Source organism: Mustela lutreola, chromosome 9 (genome assembly GCF_030435805.1).
Source record: "Mustela lutreola isolate mMusLut2 chromosome 9, mMusLut2.pri, whole genome shotgun sequence".
Lineage (NCBI taxonomy): Eukaryota > Metazoa > Chordata > Mammalia > Carnivora > Mustelidae > Mustela > Mustela lutreola.
Genome location: NC_081298.1, coordinates 121,069,637 through 121,082,997, shown reverse-complemented (window position 1 = coordinate 121,082,997; position 13,361 = coordinate 121,069,637).

The window sequence follows — 13,361 nt, the reverse complement described above, 5'->3', positions numbered from 1 at the left end:
CCTTAATTTGATCATATCTGCAAAACCCCTTTTGCCATTTAAGGTAACAAATTCACAGCTTCCAGAAATGCGGATGTGAAAATCTCTGGGAGTCGTTACTCAGCCAACCACACTGCACAAACCCTAGAAAGTGGGTCCATAAATCCCAATTTTCAGATGAAGAAACTGACTTGCCTTTGTTGGGTAAGGTCACACATATGTCCCACTGATATTTACCGAGAGTCCTCTGTGTGGCAGACACTATTGCATACGCAGCGGAGATAAGTGTACTTTGAAAAGCTTACATGCTAGCAAGGAAAAGAGATGAGAAAAGATTCACATAGAGGGCACCTGGGTGGCTCAGTCGGTTAAGCATCTGCCTTCCACTCAGGTTATGATCCCAGGGTCTTGGGATTAAGCCCTGTATCGGGCTCCCTGCTCAGCTGGGAGTCTGCTTCTCCCTCTGCCCTTCCCTGCTGCTCATATTTATTCATAAATAAATAAGAAAGTAAATAAGTAAATAAATAAATAAATAAAATTTGAGAAAAAATAAAGATTCACAGAGATACAGATACATTCATGCTACAGAAGAAAGGAATAGAGTAGCAGGAAAGAAAAACAACACAGGAATCACCACATCGGTTGGGAGGTTTACCCAGGGGAAGACTGTGAGAGAGTGGGGTTTGTGCTGAGACTGAAGACATACGGGAGGAGACAGTCACATGGGAGGGAACAGCATGTGAAGCTGAGGGAACAGCAAATGAAGGTGCCCTGGAGCAGCAGGGAACTTGTAACTGCAAGAAGACCAGTGTGGCTGAGCATTCTGGGCAGATGTTGCTTCTGCCTGGAAGTGTTTCTCGATCCTGGGTTGTGAGCCCCCTTTGGTGTCGCGTAACACCTGACACTTAGCTCTACTTGGAGCTCCACAGTGATCTTAATAAACCTGAATATTCGGCTCCCCTTAACTAGGATGTGAATCACAGAGAACCAGACTGGGTCTGTCCATCTCTATTCGCACAGTTCTGGACATGGAGTGGTTGAACAAACACTCATGGAATAAAGGTATGAATGAGTAACGTACAAACGCTTCCTCTATAAAAGTCCCTGTGCCCATGGGATTAACGGGGCCACACAGTTACTGACACTGTAACTATGCACAGAAAATTGTTTTATTTTTCCATAGCTCATCTGACTTTCTCACAAGCTTCCCCTTCTCTGCTCACTTGCCCTCCACCTGCTAGATAGTGAGGGGGAAATCCTGTATTTGGTTTATCTGGCTGGATTTTTAGTTTTATGTGTCAGCAGCCCCTTTGCAGAACTCACACTCTTTAGCATACTGAATCTTTGAGATTTCTGATCTTTTCCCACCAAGATAGCCTCCAGGGAGACTAAGAGGGTTTTTCTGCACATCGTCCTGTCCCTCTTCTATGCCTTTGCTCAGTAGACACTGAATGCTTCCCTGTTGGAATGGAAGCTGTTCGAAGACGCGGACTATACCAGACACTCTGGGCGGTATTGAAAGTGTAAAGTGAAATTTCCTATGACATGAGTACCATTATTAATTATAATTAAGGGAGGGGGACACAGCACAGCACAAGAGAGTCAGCACTCTGTGGCTAGCTAGGAAAACAAGCCCATATGGCTAGTGATGTACTTTTCCTTGGTCTCATTTTCATTATCTGTGAAATACTGAAAATTTAAAAAAAATATATAGATAACATTCCTTGGGTTCAATTTACAAAACCAAGGTGAAAAAGATATCTGGGGAGGTAAGTCAAGAGATCCAGAAAAGAAAGTGAGATTGTTGTCCCCACTCTTCCGCCCACCCCGTCTCCCCTGATTGGTCCTTGCAACATTGTTTTTCATTCATCATCACTAGCCCTCAGGGAGATTCAAATTAAAACCACATTGAGATATCACCTTATACCATTTAGAATGGCCAAAATGAACAAGACAGGAAACAACAGGTGTTGGAGAGGATATGGAGAAAGGGAAACCCTCTTACGCTGTTGGTGGGAATGCAAGTTGGTGCAGCCTCTTTGGAGAACAGTGTGGAGATTCCTCAAGAAATTAAAAATAGAACTTCCCTATGACCCTGCAATTGTTTTTCATTTCATCGAATGTCATGATCCCAGAGAGTTATGTTTTAGGATCTCTCCCTGGGATTCTAGAACATCCACTGTCCTCTGATCCTGCCTTCTTTTCCAACCTTGCCTTTTCCTGGTTTTATAACCTCAGGCAAACTGTTCTAACATCCCCCTGCTTGATTCCTAATCTGGAGCTATCCCTCCCTGCCTCACCACTGTTGGAGGCTAACCAGAGGAATATGATGTGGCTCCAGCCAGAGAGCAGAGGTTCAATTCACGTCCGTTCCTTTCAGGATGGGAGGCCCCCCACCCCCGCCCCCAGACAGCCCGTTTTACCTTAGATCCTTCCTCCGGTCTCTACTCCGGGCATGGAATGCCTTCCCACCTGGGGCCTCTCCATGAACCCTTCCCAGCTTCTAAAGCCCAGGGCGACTTCCCCTCCAGGAAGCCAGGTCAGGATGTCTTCCTTGATGAATACTTACTACATCAATCCTAGGTAGAATCCTTTATCTCAGGCCTTCATTCTCATATATTTGTTCCACATGGGTTCTTCTTCTTCTTTTTTTTTTTTTTTTTTTTCCAGCTAGCTATAAAACCCCTGAGGACCGTGTCCTAGACATCTAAGCACAGAGAAGCCAAAGTGGAGGGGGGGCTCATCTCCACTCATTGGCTGAACGTATCTAGCTTCTCCTTGGCCCCAGGACCTGCAAACTCAGACCCACAGGCTCACAGAGACAGAGCCCGGCAGCCCAGCCAGACCCACAGGCTCCGGCAGCAGTCTGAGGCTCCTCTCAAAGGGAGAAGGTGGTAAGAAAGCTGATTTACCCATAAGTAAATAACCGTTGTAATTACGGAACATTATTCTCAGCAGACCAGCGGTTGGAAACCAATTTGCATAACAGACGTGGTTATTCATGGAAATGTTTGTGATTTATCTACCAAAGCAGATGAAGACCCTAAAATTAATGTGTGTGCCAGCCCCAGTAAGCCAAACGCTCATTTCCTCACCTTCTTCTTGAGCTGCCAATGGGTCAGGTTCAGTGTCTGCAGGTCCCCTTGGCACTGGGCAGCTCTGGACCAAGCACAGGTCTGAGCAAGCAGCACAGGAGCGAGGGTGAGGAAATGTACAAACCAGCATTTTCCATTATGCCGGGAGGTGCTCACGGCCAGCGCCCGTCAGGCAGGGGTCTGGCAGGAGTCTGCTGTGTTCTGAACACCCCTGACCAGAGCCCCTCTTGAAGGAGGACAGAACATGTGAAGCTAACAGAGAGAAGTGGGTAGGTTCTGAAACACAGCTCTCTGCAGACATCAGAAGCATTTTAGTGATTTTTCATGAATATAGGAGCATTCATGAAAAAGCTGAATTTTCACATCTTGGCCCAGAATTTCAGATGTAATTGGTGAATGAAGGTGCCCCCTGCACGCCCAGGGAAGCAGCAACCCCAGATGCAACCAACACAGAGTCATCTATAAACTTGACGAACGTGACATACCATGAAAGTGCCATGTCTGGGGGTGCCTGGGGGCCTCAGATGGTTAAATGTCTGTCTTGGGCTCAGGTCATGATCCCGGCTCAGGTCCTGAGATTGAGACCCGTATCAGGCTATTTGCTCAGCAGAGAATCTGCTTCTCCCTTTACCTGCTGCTCTCTCTGCTTGTGCTCTCTCGCTCACTCTCTCTCTCTGACAAATAAATAAATAAAAATCTTGGGCACCTGGGTGGCTCAGTGGGTTAAGCCTCTGCCTTCAGCTCAGATCATGATATTGGAGTCCTGGGATCCAGCCACGCATGGAGCTCTCTGCTCAGCAGGGAGCCTGCTTCCCTTGCTCTCTCTCTCTGCCTGCCGCTGTGCCTACTTGTGATCTCTGTCAAATAAATAAATAAAATCTTAAATAAATAAATAAATAAACATCTTAGAAAAAGAAAGTGTCATGTGCTATGATGAAGAACCCTGGAAGCTATGTTTCAAACCTCCCCATGGGGTTCTGATTTAAGTAAGGCCCCACCAGTCGGCACCCTGGGTTGGTTGCATCTGGGGTTGCTGCTTCCCTGGGCGTGCAGGGGGCACCTTCATTCACCAATTACATCTGAAATTCTGGGCCAAGATGTGAAAATTCAGCTTTTTCATGAATGCTCTATATTCATGGCAACCCACACCATGTAAATCACCCACACTCCTGGAGTTCACGGTTTAAAACCAAGGTAGTCAGGAAGAGTCTCAGTTTTGAAGCAAACGGACTGCTTTCCAGCCCCCTTTCCTTATGGGGCCATACTAGCGAGAGCTTGTACAATCAGGGAGGAGACGGAGCCATAGGGAACTCATGGGCAGTCCCCAAAAGGAACCTCAGAAGTCTGGGGCTCTAAGGAGGGATTCACACTTGAAGATGCAGACCTGGGGTTTAAGTGACTTGTTTCTCCTAAAGATTAGCTTTTAAATGCCTATTAACAAAATTTGTTTGTTTACCTTTTTTTTTTTAAATTCTTTGTAAGGGAGAAAAAGCTTTGAGTTTCAAAATCCCAAACTTAAAGTCAAAGGTTGGCTCTGCTTAAGTCCCGTGCACACTTGCTATTACTTTTGGCATAAATGGTATTTATCTAAGCTCCCATGGGCTCCTAGGGCCAGTAGGCTTCAAGGACACAGTTATTAGTGAAATAAACTCACCCATGCCAGGCTTTCCATGCAGCTCAAGGGCGGGTCACAGTCTCTTTGCTCGGATCCAAGGGGAACCCGCACTCCTGAGAGGGGTGTGTTGCCTACAGGGAGCTCGGCTGCAGGCACAACAGGGAGGGCACCCACGGGTGCCAGAGGGCCCACCCTGCACACTCGGCGACGCAAACCAACATAGAATCACCTGGAAAGTTGGGCAGCGTGGACGGCCACGAGCTCCGTGCACTCGCAGGAGGACAGCGGTGTCATACATGCGCGCAAGCAGACGGGTGACAGTAACAGCGGATGGCGCGCGACGGGGAAGCAGAGCTCAGTGCCGTGGCAGAGGGCTGTCCGGGGGGACAGGAGTGAACAGCTGGCAGCACAAATATTTAATCACTGGAAAGGCCTCCGCTGCAGCGGCTCTGGCTCATCTCACTGTTTAGCCATGTAATGATTTGTTTGCCTTTCCAGGTGCCCAGAGGTGGCCCTTCTCGGAGGGCGGGCATCCCCACCTGGTCACTCCAAAGGAACAGCCTCTGTTGACAGTGGACGGATTGAATTCCCAGGACACCTCACTCCACATACGTGAGCGTGATGGGTGAGGACCCAGGTTCCCAGAGACAGATCACTTCTGGGTGCCCTGACCTGGGGGTTTCCAACCAGCTGAGCGTTGAACTGGGAAGGTCCCACAGGTCATTGGAGACCCAGCTAGAAAGTAGCTGCTTCTCCTCCTCAGCCTCCCACTGCCTCTCATCAAGGGGACTTCCAGCATGCTTTCTCTATCTAAAAAAGCATCGGATTGTTTTTAGTGTAGAATGTAGACCGTTGAAAGGCATACCCAAGAAATGACGAGAAATCCTGGGAACTGGCCACATGGAGACTGTCTTCAGCTGGGTAGAATGAGGAACCAGCCGTGGGGCGAAGGGAAGACATCCCAGCTATGGAATGGGAGGGCTGCAAGTGTCTGAGAACCCTGTTCGAAGGCTGGGCTTCTCCCATCTCTTAGGACAGTCAAGACTTGGGAATAACTGACCACCTTCAGCTCAGCTCTGCACTCTCCTTCCTGGGGTTGAGCCGACTGCACGAGTCCTACCCCTGATGCAGTGCTCCCTGCACCCTCCCTACCCTGTATGCACACATGGCCGGCACCGCACGGCTGAGAGCACTTGCTATTAGCAAACCCACCTGGTTACCAGACCTGATGCTATGTCCCCCAGCGTGGCCTCTACCAGTAATGAAAATGACAGTTAGACTCGAGTTTTCTTTTATCTCTCAACTTATTGAGAATCTGAACAAGGAAGAGGGATGCGTACTGGGGTCTCTCAACAGCTTTGGGGGAAAGGGCACAGGGATTGAAGCCAGGAGCCCAAAGTCTGAATCCTGACCCTACTTTCTGGTTGTATATGGGCAAGTCATGGAACCCCACAGAACTCCAAGGGTGGTTTGCAGATCCTTCCAGGGCCCAGAGGGATCAAACCGTTTGAGTAATAGTGCTAAGCTGTTCTTGTCCTTGTGCATTGTGGCAGCATGTACACCAATGGTGCAGAAGCAGTGTGGGTAAACAGCAGGCGTCCTGCACCCAATCCATCCAGTTGTCACCGAACCCCACACTCTCACCCCAGTCCACACTCCCAGTGAAAAGGGGGGAATATATGCCAATTTCACTTAAGAATATCTTTGATGAAGCAGTAAAAATGACTAATTTGATTAAATCTCAACCCTTGAACTCATGCCTTTTCATATTTTGTGTGAGGAAAGTACACTTAAAGAGAGATGAACAACGGAATACCCCAGGGAGACACTTCCTGATGAATAGCTTTCCCTGGCACACGAGAGGGCACATTTCCGGCAAGTTCCAGGGTTCACATTTCCATAGGTTCTGCCATATGGCACCATAGGGACTTCTCTGCCATTCATGAGCCACAGATGTGCCCTCTTCATCAAAGTCTGGGCCGGCTCTGTGAGGGGGAAGGAAGTTAGCTCTTGGCTACCCTGTCTCAGCCCTGGGGGTGGGGGGAGCCCGTGACTTTATTCCTGCCAATGTTGTATTGTTTAACTCTCTCATTAAGCTTTCTCACCCAATCTTTCCTTACTCCAATCCCCTTACAGTTACAAAGTCTTCATAGAAAAGCTTTCCTGTTCACCATCCTGTGCATTTCTCTCTCCTGACTGGGCCCAGATAGCTTCTCTGACAATAAGATGGTTTCCTCCAAAAGATCATCCCCAGGAAAGGAAGTCCTGTGTTCAACAGCCCCCCAGTGTTCAGTAAGACTCCGTGGTAGCAAAAGGCAAGTTTTATAGCTCCTGTCCGGAAAGTCTGGTCTTATTGGCATGAGTCTAGGTAGAAAATGCCTTGTCTTATTCACTGCACGTGTCGTTTGCATCTTGGACCATGTCTATCACACACCTCACAAGATGGGTGGAACAGAAGGGCGCCTGGGGGGCTCAGTGAGTTGAACATCAGACTCCTGGTTTCAGTTCAGGTCATGATCTCAGGATTGTGAGATCAAGCCCTGAGTCCACACTCAGCAGGGTGTCTGCTTAAGATTCTCTCTCTCTATTTCCCTATGCCCTTACCCCTTATGCTTATACTCTGTCTCTCTCAAATAAATAAATCTAAAAAAAAAAAAAATGAATTGGACAGAAATACCTTTCCAGCTAATTGGGGAAAACCAAAGCTGAGACACATCTATGAAGTCATGTGTTAGCCTCTTCTTCCTCCCCTTTCTTCCCTAGCTCCCTCAAGACTCCCCTGATGGAGTATGGCCTGGGCAGGACAGCAGGGTTTGGGGACACCTCCTGTATACCCTTTCCCAGGGCTGCCCTGTCCTATCGCACTTTCAACAAGCCATTGCCTGGGTCTCTGAGACATGAGGTGAGATGGGGCAGCCACCTTGCCCCATCTCTCGTAAGAACAACTCATTCCTCAGCCATGAGAGTGAGGACAGACAGTAGATCTGACTGGAAGGGCACCTGTGAGGACTTCCGGGGTTTTAAGAACCGGGGGAGAGGGCCCAGAAAGAGATAAGTCATGAGAACCTCCTACTTCCTGTAGACCTTGGGTCGCCACTGATGTTCTCTAAACTGCTTCCCATTTCTCTCTCTGCCAACCTGTCCCCTGCTAAGCTACTAGAACAGTCTCTCCAGAACATGTACCCTGCTACAGCCGCTTGTCTTGACAGCCAGTGTCCCTCTCCTGAGGAGTCTGCTTTCTCAAGCTCGGTCCTGTCCCATGCTATTCCTCTTATCCAGGGCATCCTTCTGTCCCCGGGTTCGTCTCTGAGGCTTCAAGCTGAGTACATGTCCTCCAGGAATGCTTCCAAGACTCCCAGGTAAGTCCGAGATCTCCCGTGTGTTCTCTATACCCTGCGCTGGGCTGACTTTCTTGCATTTTCCTCCAACCACACTGCAACGTCCTTAAGAACAGGAGCTGAATTTTCATCTCTGTTTCCTAGGATCTAGCCTAGCCTATTTTTTTTAAACAAAAACTATGTAAATAATAAAATCAAGTACCTATGGGGGGAAAAAAATAAAATAAAGGACTAGCTGCCTTATCTGTGCTTTAGTTGTTGAATAAACATTAGCTGTCACTAGAGCCTGGGCTTATTAACAAATAAACCAAGACATAGAGTTTGCCTCACTTAACTCCCACAGCTTGTACGTAGCAGAGGCTGGACTCTGACCCCGTTTTCTTTGTGCTCTTTGCTTAGGGCAAGGGGAGGAGGTGGTGGGGGTTACTGGCAGATCGTCCAGGCGGAGTGGTCTTTGGCATTGCTCGGTGTTCTTCATGGCAGCTGGTTTGGGTGTGGTGGACTGGTGGGGAGCGGGCACGGAAGGGTCCCTTCTACCCACAACCTTGAATCGTGTCTTCACTGCATCAGCCCTTCCTGCCGACGGTGGGGTCGCAAGCACCAGACTTGAGGTTTGAGCAAGGAGCCTACAAGCCAGAAGGGGCTGGTGCCCAATGACACAGCTACTCCATCAGAGAGATCCAGGGACAGGGTTGGCCGGCAACAGTGGCCGCGAGCCAGGTCATCAGCTGGGAGCGTGGACTCCCAGACTGCATTTTCCGGGCTTACAGTGGAGCCATGGGGGGCACTGATGGGCAAACGACGCAGGACGGAGGGCCTCGGGGGCCTCTCATGTGTTTGCTGTATCCTGAGTGTCTGGTGCTCCCCGTGTCTCACGTACATTCAGGTATATTTTGTGTCTACTCTGCTCCTCCCCCCATCTGTTTACACCCCAGCAGCCCTCTATCTCCGTCTAACGTGCCGTCTGCTTCCTCACTTAGTAAGATCGAGTCTCATCTATTGGCTTCCCTTATTTTCTAGAGCCGAGTCAAATATTCTCAAAACATCCAGCCAATGCACATGATGCCAGGTCTGTTCCTAGAGCACTAAGCCTCGGCTGTGTGTGAAACCGCCACTATACAGTGTGCAAAGCTCTCTCACACTCCAAATCTTATTTAGTCTTTGCCACCACCATCCTATGAGGCAGGAGTTCCCACCAACTGTGGGAAGTTTAACAATGTTCCTGAGCCCACACAGTCGCACGGCCTGTCGGTGGCAGGGGAGAGGTCGGAACGAGCCAACTGGCTTCTGGTCAAGTGCGTCTCCCATGTCGCCAGCACCTCCTCCCAGGATCCTTTCTACCCCCCCGGGAGACCCCACATTTCACAGCACAACTCACTGAATTCAGACCTCTCCTGCCAGCTCCCAAGCCTCCCAGCCCGGCCCTGCCTGACCTGCAGCCACTCCTGACCTACACCACTCCTGCACGCCTGGGTGTGGGACACACACATTCACGCTCACGGGGCACGGATCTGGAGCAATGAGCAGGCCTGAGCAACCATCTCACAGCACCGCTTCCCCGTAACGTCTGCAAACCCAGAAGCTTATCACAGACTCCTAGATTCTGCAGGAAGCCTGCCTGCACCCAGCTCCTTCGAGAAGTTCCTCCACTCATGAGGAGATGGCAGCAGTTTGAGGAGCCGAGTGTCCACACCTCAAGAATACCACGGTCCTCTCCGCATTAAACCCCAGGCCAAGGGCACTCTCACAATCTCTGGTTTCTTCCTTCCCAAGTTGCCAAAGACCAGGAAAAGAAGGTTCTTGGTGAGTTACCCATCTGAGCTGCCCCCAGGCCACCCCCAACCGCACTCTGGGGAGTGAGGTTTAGCACACGGGCCAGCTTTGCCAAGGAACCTGAAGCAGGCCCACTTCCCCTAGTGTGTGAGGGACCAAGGGTAAAAGGTCGGAGGAGGCAACCTAGGGGCCCACGCCTGGCCCTCCCGCTGGGTCTGAGCTGCTGCCCGCTAGGTGGCCACAGGGCTGCATCCCACCATCCCTGTTGATGAACAAATTGGTCTGAGTGCTGTGTGAGGGCAATGTCAAGCATGTTGAGGTTTTCTCTTGGGGGAGACTTGATGTGAAGCCAGTGGGAGGGAAGTCAGAACAAAGACAACCCTCATTTCAATCCCCTCGTTCAGCCAGAATGAAAATGAATCTGGGAACCAGATCTTTTGTATGAAAGCTTTCCAAGAGATGTTTTCTAAGTAGAATGGAAGCTTGGGTATCAAGCATCAGAGACTTGTGGCCTCTGCTTTGCCCCGGTTAAGAAACCATCTAGCTTTTTCCCTAATAGAGAGGGCACAGCAGAGGCCCGGTTCTGGGCTGAGCTATTGAAGTGTGTGATCCGATGCGATCCACAGGGCACCCTCCGGACTGCAGACGGGAACATTTGGGACTCGTGAAGGGAACTTACACCAGGAAATGGGAGAGCTGGCCTCAAGCAGGCATCTTTTTTTAAAGCCAGGCTGTGCTCTTGCAAATTTGTTCTGTCCAGAGGCAGATTTAGAAGTTATACAATCCAAGTTCCCCCAACTGCACATATAACTTCCTAAAATAGTTGAGCTAGGAAGTTAGGGAACTCATCTTCGGCCCCATGGACAGCTGGTCAGGGAAACAAAAAACAACCAGACTCCCTGAAAGGTGAGGCCTTCCACTATCTTCCACTACCTTCCACTACCCCCACCAGGCCTGCATTGGGCTACACCACGTCTGGCCTTTTCTGCTTCTGCAAGCAGGAGAGGCTGAGTAAGCTCAGAGTGGAGAGAAGGACTTACCAACCTGGCCTCACCTCAGTCTGGATCTGGCCCAGGACCAGCTACCTCCCACGGCTCACATAGCTTCCGCGGAAAGTAAAAGGCTCCGGAACCTGTCCCAGATGGTTAATGCTTTTGGGAGGAGGAATTCTGAATACGTAAGAGAAAATGATGTCCAAGTCCCCAAAATGTCAAAATAAGAATGACTTCAGGGAGAGTCTAATGAGCTTTTGGGTGGTGGTTTGAACTGGCCCTGGGACCAGGGTATGGCCCAGGACCCCAGAGTGAACTATCTTGGGTCACATCAGAGGGACTCTTTTAGAGGACAATCATTACATTTCTGTAAGCAACCCTTATATGCTAACATCTTCGGTTAGCATCTCGAATACACACTGACTCTTTTGTGACAGGATTCACCTGAATTACTTCAAAAATTGTCCATTCATTCGGTGAACCTCAAACATGAGCTCGGCATCAAGCTAGGGGCTAAGCTAGGTGGCAGGGCTCATGGGTGAGTGGACTGGGCATGGTTGTGTCTCTCAAGGAGACGCCTTTACAATAAAGGCTTGAAAACATAGTTTTGCCTTTTTCAGAAACAAAAAAGCTATGCGTTACTTGTAGGACAGGATTTGTAAAAGCTCAGGGCATCCATTCAAAACTAAGCAGAACCAAAGAAGCAAGAAAAGGAAAGTGAACCTGCATGGGGCTGACGTTGGCCTTTTGAGCAGAGTCAGACTGTGAGGGCACTAAAGGGACCAGATGCCCAGACTGGTGGCTGAAGCTGTCCCCTACCGGTCCTGGGCCAGGAAGGAGCCGGTGTGTGGGGGCAGAGCGCCATCTAGTGCTGGAACAGCCTCAGCGCATGCCACACAGGCGGGAATAAAGGCACCCGTCCCTGGTTATCTTCAGGTCCTGACCTTTAGGGGTGAGTGCCGTTCCCGCCATTTTGTCAATGATGCTGTGGAGATTCAAAAAGGTGAACCAGGAAAGGGGTTTGAATTCAGTTCTTCTGTCTTGCCCCCAGGTCACTGTCTGTACCCTACTGACTTCCTGGCTTTGCTGGTGGGAAAGAAGGGCCTGGAGGTCTCAGAACGAGGCTTGAAGTTCCTGGGTGATGCCTCAGCCCTGCAGGAGAGGACCCGGATGCTGTGATGTGACGGAGCTTAGAGGGCCCTGGTCACGACCTGCCTGGGCCACCTGCGACATGCCGTTCCCTCAAGCAGAGCTAAGCTCTGGGTCCACTGACCTGCTGGCTGCTATCCAAATGTATGATTCCATCCTTCACCCGGGTTTTTCACACACACACACACACACATGCGCATGGGCGTGCACACACACCCGTGCAGTACCCTCCATGGGGAACTTGGTTGTTCTCCCCTTGGTTTCTAGTTTCTAACCTCTTTACTAAGCATCATCTCACAAGAAGCCTTGCCTCACCCATCACAGAGCCAGGCCACCTACCAGTCTTCTGCCACCCCGAAAGATTGTCACTCTGGTACCCAGGGCCCAGTACAGGGCCTGGCCCACTGTAGAAGGTGGCCAAGTGCCTTCCCACAGAGGGCTGAGTGCCTAGCTGCAGGACCGGAGCCAGGGGCAGCCCTCCGAACCATGGCCATGCCACACCTCCTCACTCTAAGGTCAGCTCTAGATCGCGACTGAGCTGCCCAGCAAAGTTCCTGGAGTAAGTTCTGGTCAGTCTGCCATCTCGTAGAAGACTCTCCCAGAAGTCGCCTGGTCTGTGGCCTGGGAAACCACCAGCTAGCAACCTGGAGTCTGTCTGCCTGACGGGAGGGGAGTATTCATAACCAGACGGCCACTTTCTCAGAGGTTCCCGGAGCTGAGTCCCTGACACCGGTGACCAGGGCAGTCCTCCCGAGGCTGCACTTCAAAGACATGGGGTGAAGTGTTCAGAGAGGCGATGTGGAGGAAGAAGAGGAAAGTGGAAATGAGACAATAAAATGCTGGGTGTTTATGAAGAGCCGTCGGTAGGAGAAACCATGTTCTTAGACACAAAAATAAAAATAAATTATAATAGTTGTAAAAAAATACTTGTACTCCTTCAGGAAAAAAAAAAGAGACACTTTATTTATTGAGTGCCCCCAGTATGCTGGCATTAGTTATCACATAATGACCCGGTGAGATAGACATCTGGGGGTCCATTTCACAAATGAGTAAACTGAGGCCCAACGTCATCCAGCTAGAATGTTCCTTCCTAACGTCTCCTCACTTTCATGCTGTTGGATTTTGTATACCTGGGTACAAAATAGGGCACTGGAAAAGAGCTGGTACTCAGGACCTGGGGCCAGTGACCCCAGATGGCCATCTTTCCAAAGCTCCCGGACTGCTGGACGCACAGCTTGCTCCAAAACTCAGCCCGGCACAGCTGGCCCACTTTGACCTACCCATGACCCATGAAACTCATTTCCTCCTTTTTCCCCATTATAAATATAAATGCAGATATTTCACTGGGGAAACATCAGATTGAGAATCCCAGAGGCTAAAACCATTTCTCTAACCCAGCATGACAGTGGCAGGGAAACAG